Raw genomic sequence first — 8,349 nt, forward strand, 5'->3', positions numbered from 1 at the left:
TGACATATAAACCTTCAAGCCTCTTATCCAAACAAAAAAAAAATGTTTGTTAACATCATTAAATTTTCTAGTCTGATTTGGGAAACATTTTTAGCAAATTATAAATTACTTTATTGTGAAAACAAACTTTAACTTCAATCATACATTACAAACTATTATTCATTATTATCTACACATTTTATGATCCCACCGCTATTCCTCCCAAAAAATTCCTAAAATTATTTTTCAAACAGAGGACTTCAAGCCGAGCATTGTTTAGCAAACTGGTCTAATTTCTAGCTTATAAACTTGTAAGAAACCCTAAATTTTATCATTTTTTTTTTCACAACACATTGTGTATTTATCGTAAATAATATGTTTATTAGTGAATGACAATTATACCACCATGACCTCTAGTAATTATTACCATTGTATCCCCTATTGCAATGTGGGTTTTTGGTTCTCAATGAAATGAACACAAGTCTATTGACTTCTCTACTTTCTTTTCTTTTTTTCGTATTTCATAACACATTATCAACATGAGTCTTTCAAAATCAAAGTGAATTAATTAGAAGGTAATAAGTTTTTTAAGCATAATCATCTATCACCTGTATCAAAATTAATTTGGTGGTATGTGAATTTTTCTATATACATATGCATCATAACAAGGCTGTTTCTTCTTCTTATCTGCTTTTCACTTGTATGCAAATCTATAATGATTATTTTATTGTATGTATAATTATTACTTTTTTTTTATTTACTAATGCATGTGTTCATTCATATGCAAGCACATTTACATGTCTATGTAAAGAAACTAACGTCTTTCATAGGGACGTCAATTCGGCTTACCCGTAGTTCGGCCCGAAAAAAGTCCAAGCAGGCCTAGCTCGAGGCTCGGGCCGAACCCCATTTTGGGAGAACAGGCCAAGCCCGAGCCAGCCCACGGGCTTTAAAGAAAAAAGGAGGGCTCCATTTGGCTGCCTCTTAAGGAAGCAAATGCTGCCTTTTAAGGAAGCCGACTGAGGCTACCTTTTAGTTTATTTATTTAAAAAAAAAAAAGGCAAGCCTGCTTGGCTCGGCTTGGTTGAGCCTAATTTGTTTGGCCAAGCTTTTGTCCGACTCAGCTCATGCCCAGAAAAAAGCTCGCACATTTTACTTGAGCCGAGCCTAAAGCCTCAAGTTTTGACTTGGCTCGTTGATATCCTTAGTCTTTCATGGTGTGCTAAATAATGGTGTGCATCAATGAATGTAAATAATGGTGTGCCGTGTGCATCTGCACAGTTATTATGACTATTCTAAGTGTCCATTATATGGATTCATTGGTCAACCTAATTGTAATTATGTTATAGTTCGAATTGTAAATCTATTATCTTTTGTACATCACTTATCATAATCTATACAAATTTATTAGTCAACGTCACATATTTTTTTACTTCTTGTTTATCATTCAATTAATGATCACATACTTATTTTTTAATACATAGTATAATTGATGATTTAGTACTCTTATGTTTGTATATTACAAAATATTATTGCTCCTAAAGTATCACACTATTATTTACATATGTTCTAGTTCCATTTTACTTGCTCCTAAGGAGCATAATTAAATACGATCTAATATAAATTGTCTTTTTACCACTGAAAAGTAAATCCTTGTAAAATGTGTTATGATAATATATGATTGCTCCTGAAGAGTATGAATTATAGTTTTCAATATCTCAAAAAAATAATGACATATTGCTATTGAAGAATCATAGTAAAATACAATGTGCTCTCGAAATATCACATGTTTCTAAGAATACATCATTTTGAATTAGTGTTTATTCCTTAAAGAAAACATTTATCTAATATCATGTTCACATAGATTAGTTCAATCACTTGATTGATTATTAAATGATTATATAGCATTTAATCACATTCTTCGAAAATTAATTGCATTTTCTTTTATTTTATTGTGTAGTTACTCAAATGGTAAACATCAGAAAACTCGAGATGAATTGTCAAGATACCTATTTAGTTGATAGTACAACTATGCATATTATTCTTCAAGATAAAAGTATTTTTTTAAACTTAACATTTAGCAGAAAAATAATGTTAATATGATATTGATGGGTCCAAGGAAGGCAACCAGTTATCTCTTGGTTGATGTTAAAAAGCCAAAGACCAAGTTTCATGTTGAATAAGGGAGTGGAAACAAGTTGGAATGCATTTGAATTAAGAACTCAAACTTATAGGCAAGACAGGAGCTTATGCGACCGCATAGTTCAAATTGGAGACGCGAATTTTCCAAAATTTGCAAAATCTCTTAATTTAGTTAAAACTCTATACTTTTGAAATCTTTTATAATATTTAGAATTTGATTTCGTTTTAATTAGGTTTATGAAATCTCCTATTTTTTATAAAACTCTATTTTATGGTATTTTTAAATTTGTTTAGACTTATATTTCGTTTTTAATTAAGGTTTATTGAGTTTCCTATAAATAAGACTTATTCTTTTCTTTGTAAATAATTAGCTTTTCAGAGACATTATTGAGAGGCAAAATTTCTTTCTTTCTTGTTTTTCATTGAACTAATTTTTAAACTTATCAATAAGTATTTATTGCGGCATTCAAATGATTCGGGTGAGATTCTTGAGTTTTGTGATCACGGGGTCAACATATTGTCGGGGATTGTATTAGTTCTTTGGTTCAATATTTTTGGATCAAACTCTAAACATTGATTCTTAGTTTTCTTGGGGTTGAATCAATCTTGTGTGGATTTTGTAGCTATTATTGCTACATGGATTCACATCATTTGTTTACAGAGCCTAGGCTCCAAAAATCAAGGTTTATATCTTCATCATTTTGTTTGAGACTTTTATTTCCTTTTCCTCGCGTTCTTCGTATTTTTCGTCTTGAGTTTTTAATCCATAAAAATATCAAAAAATATTTCAAAAGTTGTTTATGTGCTAATTTAGCACCCCCAAAATAGTTTCTATTTCTTTACTTGTATGGTAGAAATTTTTAGCAAAAATAAATTTGAAGCTATATTCAATTTTTTTTCCTTCCTTGAGTTAAGTAAAAATCAAAACAAAAAAAGGGGTGTCCAATCAAAATTCAAGAATCACTTTCTTAGATTAATATTAGTCTCCATCCAAAGTGTCAAATTTCTTTTCTTATTTTCTTTCCTTCCTTAAGTCTTTTAAGTTACAATATTTCACTCACACCCTAGTTTGAATTCTTCAAGAATAAAACTTGGTGAAGATCGAATTAGTTCCTTGAAGCACCTGAGTGAAATCATTGAGTGGAAAAAGACAAGACTGGTAAAACTAATAAAGGAAAACAGCCAAATTTGAGTGATACACGAATGTATACATGTAAAGCAAATATTACTTTAGATTTAGATGTCTAATAGAGGCGAATATACTTCAACCAGAAATAATTATCAAGTCAACATGTCGAATGAGGTCATACAATGGTTCGAGAAGTTGTTTGAAGATGTGAGAGATGGGTTGGATAGGAAATAGGACTGGATGGAGAGACAAGACCCATTATTTGCTAATGTACGGAGGTATAACCTAGAGAAGTTCCCAATGTAAAGAGGCAAGGTAGACGGGAGCCTAGGACAAAGACTTGTGGTGAATATGAGGTAGATATTGACATTGATGAGGATCCATTAGTGGAAGCCAAGATAGGCATGAGAGAAACGATAAAAATCCTGTTAAAGATGGAATTGATAAAAGTATAGGCAATGTTAAAATGACAATTTATTTGTTCAAACGAATGAGTGATCCGGAGGCATACTTGGAATGAGAGGAGAAGATAGAGTTGATATTTGACTACCATAACTACTTGGAGAATAAGAATGTAAAGATTGCAGTACTTGAATTTACCAATTATGCTATTACTTGATGGGATCAAGTAGTGACATCTAGGAAGAGGAATAATTAGATGCCTATTAATACATGGGAAGAATTGAAGGTTATCACGAGGAAGAGATTTGTGCCTAATCATTACTAAAGGTAGCTTCATCAAAAATTAAAAAGCCACTACCAAAATTCTAGGGGTGTAGATGATTATCATAAGGAGATGGGAATTGCTATGATTAGAGCAAATAGGGAGATAGCTAATGTGATAGAACTACAACATTACGAAGAGCTGGAAAACATGCTACATGTAACTATGAAGATGGAGTAGTAGTTGAAGAGGAAAGGAGCAGCTAAATGCATATCGAGTTCTACGATATTGATGGGATCCAAGATAAAAGTTGATAGTACAAACTATGCATACTATTCTTCAAGATAAAAGTATTTTTTGAACTTAACATTTAGCAGAAAATAATGTTAATATGATATTGATGGGATCCAAGGAAGGCAACCAGCTATCAAGAGGTTGGCGTTAACAAGGCAAAGACCAAGTTTCACGTTGAACACGGAAATGAAAACAAGTTGGAATGCATTTGAATCAAGAACTAAAATTTGGCGGCAAGACGGAAGCCTATGCGACCGCATAATACAAATTGGATACACAAATTTTCCAAAATTTATGAAATCTCCAAATTTAGTTAAAACTCTTTATTTTTTGTATCTTTTATAATCTTTAGAAATTGATTTCATTTTAACTAGATTTACAAAATGTCCTATTTTAGTTAAAACTCTATTTTATGGCATCTTTTAGTATTTTTAGATTTATATTTCGTTTTTAACTAAGGTTTATCAAATTTCCTATAAATAAGACTTGTTCTTTTCATTGTGAAGAATTCACTTCTAAGAGATATTATTGAGAGACATAATTTATTTCTATCTCGTTCTTCACTGAACTAATTTTTGAACATATCGAGATTTATTTCTTGTAGCATTCAAGCAATTAGGGTGAGATTCTTAAGTCCTATGAACATGAGATCAACATATTGTCGGCAATTGTGTTGGTTCTTTGGTTCAATATTTTTAGATCAAATTCTAAACATTGATTCTTGATTTTTTTGGGCTTGAATAATTCTTGTGTGGGTTTCATAACTACTATTGCTACGTGGGTTCACATCAGATATTAGATGCATTAAATATCGTTGCAAACTCCAAACGAGCTTATGTTATTTCATCAAATAATACAAAAATTATATTAACGTTGCACTTCATTCTAGCGAATTTAGAAAAAAAAAATTTTTACTTAGTTTTAAAGATACCAACTACAACAAATATCACATTGAAATGACACAAGAAAATAATATTGTATATCTTTACATAATTTATTTTGTATTTAGCTAGAATTAGATAAAATAAAAAACTCGTGATACTGCCTTTTGGCATATACTATATATTCATAAAAATGACTGAATCAAACATTATCAAGAGCCAAAAGTTCGTTGACCCCAAAAAAAAATTATATTTGGGCAGGATCGATTTGGACATTTAGGAGCCATAATGATGTGTTAACTAATTAACAAATCACAGGAACGTTCACTAAAGAATCAGAAGACTATTTTACTTAATAATTATTCATATATTGTTTGTTCGCAAAACAAGGTAGTCATTAAACTTTCAACTACAAATATCGATATTAAATCTCAAACTTTCTTGAAAAGAATTCATGAAAATATATGTGGGTCGATACACCCACCATGTGGACCATTTCTTTATTTTATGGTATTAATTGATTCTTTTACTTGATGGTCCCTTGTCTGCAATTTTGTACTAGGAATATAGCTTTTACTAGACTACTTAACTAATTCAAAAAATTACAAGCTCAATATTTGAATTTCTCAACTAAGAAAATTCATCTCGATAATGCTGGTAAGTTCATATCACGAGCATTCGATGATTATTCCATATCAATTAGGATTATTATTCAATGTTCAGTTACACGTCCATATATAAAATAGTTTAGCGGAGTTGTTTTCAAATATTTATAGTTTATTGCTAGACCATTACTTATGAAAATAAAACTCTAAACTCTCGTTTAGGGTTATGTCATATTACATGATGCATCATTAGTTCGTATAAGACTAACTATTTATTATCAATATTTGCCATTGCTACTTACATTCGGTTACGATTTCAGAATGAAAATAAATATTAGTTTCGTAATTGTGATAGTTTACGTTGATAATTTAAATTTAATTAAAACTCCTAAAAACTGAACAAAACTGCAGATTATTTGAAAAAAAAAATTGATATGAAAGACTGGGGGAAAACCAAATTTTATCTTAGATTGCAAATTGAACATTTCCCAGAATGACTTTTTTGTTCATTAATCTTCATATATAGAAAAAATCTCAAAATATTTTTATATGGATAAAGCAAATTCATTTGCATCACTTATGGTTGTTGATCACTTGATGAAAAAAAAAAAAAAAAAGATTTTTTCGTTCACTTGAAGATGGGAAATATATTTTTAATCTTGAAGGTAATATATTAAAAGAGTTAAAGTATTAACATATTTTGCAAATTGTACTCGATTCGACATAACATTTTCTATAAATCTCCTTGCAAAATATAACTTTATATCAACTAAAAGACATTGGAATGTTGTTTACATATTTTTCGTTACCAGAAAGGTACTATTGATTTGAGATTATTTAATTGTCAAAATTCGAGATTTACTTTAACAGGATATGTAGATGCTGGTAGGCATGCCAACGGAATTGAGTCGAGCCGACTCACGAGCCGAAACTCAAGCTTGGGCTCGACTTGAGTAAAATGATGCGTGTTTTTTTCAGGCCTAAGTCAAACCGCGTCTTTTGGCTTCAGCTCGGGCTGTATTGAGTTGAGTCAGGCCGAGCTGAACTGCGAAATTAAATTTTTACCTTGTGAAAATTCTAACATTTTTTAAAAATTTAAAAAACTTACGTATTTTTTAAATTAATCAAAATTACGTATCTGTCGATAAGGCCCAGCATCAAATATAGGGCTAAGCCTGAGCCTCAGCTGCTTTCGAGCCACGAGCAGGGCGAGCCAAGGACTGTCCAAGCGGTGAGCCAAATTTACATCCCTATATGTAGGTTATCTCTCTGACCTATATAAAACTAAATCACAGACAGGATATTTGTTTGCATGTGGAGATACAGCTATATCATAGAAATTAGTGAAGCAAATCTTGACAATAATATCTTCAAATCATTTTGAAATTATTGCAATCTATAAAACAGGTTGAGAATGTGTATAGTTGAGGAACATAACCCATCCTATCTAAGTATCATGCAGATTAATTTCAACCAAAGGTAGTCTAATAATTTTGTATAAAGAGAATGCAGCTTGCTACACAACTAAAATGATGATATATCAAAGGTGACATGACAAATCGTATTTCTCTAAAATTAGTCCATACACATGACTTTCAAAAGAATGGCGACGTCGATGATATACAAATTCACTCAAGTGACAATGTATCTGATCTAGTGACAAAAGCATAGCAGACATCTACATTCAAAAAATTAGTTCATGAGGTTGGAATGATCGACTCAAAGATTTTTAGCGATCAATATCGGGAGGTAGCTATACTCTTTTTTTATTGCTTAGGTTTTATCCATAGGGCTCTTTTAACAAAATTTTAATGAGACAATATTTGTTTCTAATACTCCAAAATAACTATGCAATTTTCCTTCGTTTGATATTTTTGTCCCATTGAATTTTATCAACAAGATTTTAACGAGGCAACCACTTTGTAATGTATTGTTCAAGGAAGAGTGTTGTAAATAATATGTTTATTAGTGAATGATAATTATACCCCAACAAATCTAGTTGTTATTACCATTGTATCTCCTGTCGCCCTAATTTTTTCTTATAAATATAGACATTTAGTTCTCAATGAAATGCACACAAATCTATTGACTTTTCTATTGACATCATTAACATATTTACTTGCATTAGAGCAAATGTTAAATAATTCTGTTCAAGTATCTAATAAATTAAAAGAGCTCATTTTAAGAACTACATACTCTAGGCACAAGGAATAGAGATAAAAAGAATATTACGCAAGTTATCTAAATAAACAAAAAGGATAATTGTAGCAGAAACTTAAAATCTTTGAAACACTAGCAAACTTTTCCCAACCTTTTAATCATTATAGCCGTCACCCCAAACTTTTCAAACCGTTGCATGTGAGGCCCTTTTGAACGATTTTCATCCAAAATTTCATTAATTGACCGAAAATAAAATTTTGACCACATTTTAATAATTTTTAAATGGAAAAAATGGTAACTTTGCATCCCTATTATAAACTATGAAAATGTTAAAATCAATTTATTAAAAAAAAAAAAAGAGAATCCCAAGTAAATCCATCTAGCACCACCATCGTTTTGTTCTTCTTCTTCTTTATCCCTCTATCTTCCTTACCACACGTTGTCAATAACATGGCCCTGGATTCACCATTATTCTTCTACCCTCCGTCTCAAAAT

This window comes from Olea europaea, chromosome 11 (assembly GCF_002742605.1).
Source record: "Olea europaea var. sylvestris chromosome 11, O_europaea_v1, whole genome shotgun sequence".
In the NCBI taxonomy this organism is placed as follows: domain Eukaryota; kingdom Viridiplantae; phylum Streptophyta; class Magnoliopsida; order Lamiales; family Oleaceae; genus Olea; species Olea europaea.